Source organism: Arachis stenosperma, chromosome 1 (assembly GCF_014773155.1).
Source record: "Arachis stenosperma cultivar V10309 chromosome 1, arast.V10309.gnm1.PFL2, whole genome shotgun sequence".
NCBI classification, from domain to species: Eukaryota; Viridiplantae; Streptophyta; class Magnoliopsida; order Fabales; family Fabaceae; genus Arachis; species Arachis stenosperma.
Genome location: NC_080377.1, coordinates 51,618,158 through 51,620,552, shown reverse-complemented (window position 1 = coordinate 51,620,552; position 2,395 = coordinate 51,618,158).

Genomic DNA, 2,395 nt, shown 5'->3' with positions numbered 1-2,395 from the left:
TCAGTGGCTACAATCCCGTCCTCTCAGTGAAAATGTTCAACGCACCCTGTCACGGCACGGCTATTCATCTGTCGGTTCTCAATCAGGTTGGAGTAGAATCCATTGATTCTTTTGCGTCTGTTACTAACGCCCAGCCTTCAGGAGTTTGAAGCTCGTCACAGTCATTCAATCATTGAATCCTACTCAGAATACCACAGACAAAGTTTAGACCTTCCAGATTCTCTTGAATGCCGCCATCAATTCTAGCTTATACCACGAAGATTCCGATTAAGGAATCCAAGAGATAAACATTCAAGCCTTGTTTTCTTGTAGAACGGGAGTGGTTGTCAGGCACGCGTTCATAAGTGAGAATGATGATGAGCGTCACATAATCATCACATTCATCATGTTCTTGGGTACGAATGTATATCTTAGAATAAGAACAAGCTGAATTGAATAGAAGAACAATAGTAATTGCATTAATACTCGAGGTACAGCAGAGCTCCACACCTTAATCTATGGTGTGTAGAAACTCCACCGTTGAAAATACATAAGAACAAAAGTGATCATTGGCTTCGGCCCCAGGGAGGGAACCAGAAGAACCAAGATGATCTAAGAACTAGACGTCCAAAGATGATCCTAAGATCTAAAATGATCCAAAGATGAAAATACAATAGCAAAAGGTCCTATTTGTAGAGAACTAGTAGCCTAGGGTTTACAGAAATGAGTAAATGACATAAAAATCCACTTCTGGGCCCACTTGGTGTGTGCTTGGGCTGAGCATTGAAGCATTTTCTTGTAGAGACTCTTCTTGGAGTTAAACGCCAGCTTTTGTGCCAGTTTGGGCGTTTAACTCCCATTCTTGTGCCAGTTCCGGCGTTTAACGCCGGGCAGTTTTGAGCTGATTTGGAACGCCGGTTTGGGCCATCAAATCTTGGGCAAAGTATGGACTATTATATATTGCTGGAAAGCCCAGGATGTCTACCTTCCAACGCTATTGAGGGCGCGCCAATTGGGCTTCTGTAGCTCCAGAAAATTCACTTCGAGTGCAGGGAGGTCAGAATCCAACAGCATATGCAGTCCTTTTTGGTCTCTGAATCAGATTTTTGCTCAAGTCCCTCAATTTCAGCCAGAAAATACCTGAAATCACAGAAAAACACACAAACTCATAGTAAAGTCCAGAAAAGTGAATTTTAACTAAAAACTAATAAAAATATACTAAAAACTAACTAAAACATACTAAAAATAATGCCAAAAAGCGTATAAATTATCCGCTCATCACATAACTTCACAAATGTGAAGTTAGGTGCCAATTCAACATAAACCACTCCCTGGAGGCACTGCAAGGGTGGCGTCTAACTTGGAGTTTCCCAAGTTAGGCGCCAGTTCATTACTACATCGTGGTCCCCACGCAGAATAAGAAGCTGCATGAAGATTTTAATTAATTTTGATTAAAATTTTATTTTATTTTAAAATAAGAAAATATATTATTTAGTTTTAGAAAATATATTTGACATTAATTAGGATTAGATATAAAAGGAAAAAGAATCAGCCCTTCGAGCTCTCTTCTCTTCTACCTCATTCTGCACTTTGTAGTTTTTCAGAATCCTTGTTTTCTCTCTGAACCATGAGCAACTAAACCTCCATTGTTAAGATTAGGAGCTCTGTTTATTCTATCGATTAATACTGTTACTCTTCTATTTTAATTTATGTATTGATTTGAATTTCAAGAATTATTTTCGTTCTTTATCTTATGAATCTGGGTGGAACGGAAGTATGACCCTTGTTCTATTTGAGTTCTTGTAAAACTTGGAAAAGCTCTTTACCTGAACAACAGCTTGAAAATAATTTCTCCTAAATTTCTATTATCTCGACTTAACGGGATACGTGACATATAATCCTCTTATATTTGGGTAATTAGGATTTCTGTGGCATATAAACTAGAATTGAACTTAACCTTCTCATTGCAATCAAGTGACCAAGGAATTGGCGGTTGATGAAGGTTAGAGGAGACTAAAAAGGTCTAAGAAATTAGGGTTTAGTCACATATAGTTTGCCATGAATTGAATCTTGCATGAATAAAATAGTTGGTAAGAAAAGTTAATCCGGAAAATAATTATCTCTTAAACCTTAACTGTTTTTCTCTATATATTTCACAACCCGTTTACTGCTTCCTTTATTAATTCTCTGAATTACTGTTTGATGCATTTGAACTCTCAACACTCTTTTCTATTTGTCTAACTAAGTAAATCACTTAACCATTATTGCTTAGTCCATCAATCCTCGTGGGATCGACCCTCATTCACTTGAGGTACTACTTGATACGACCCAGTGCACTTGCCGGTTAGTTTGTGGTCATAAAATCCGCACCAACCCCTGTCCCCACCTCCATTATCTATCCCGGTCTCTGCCCCAT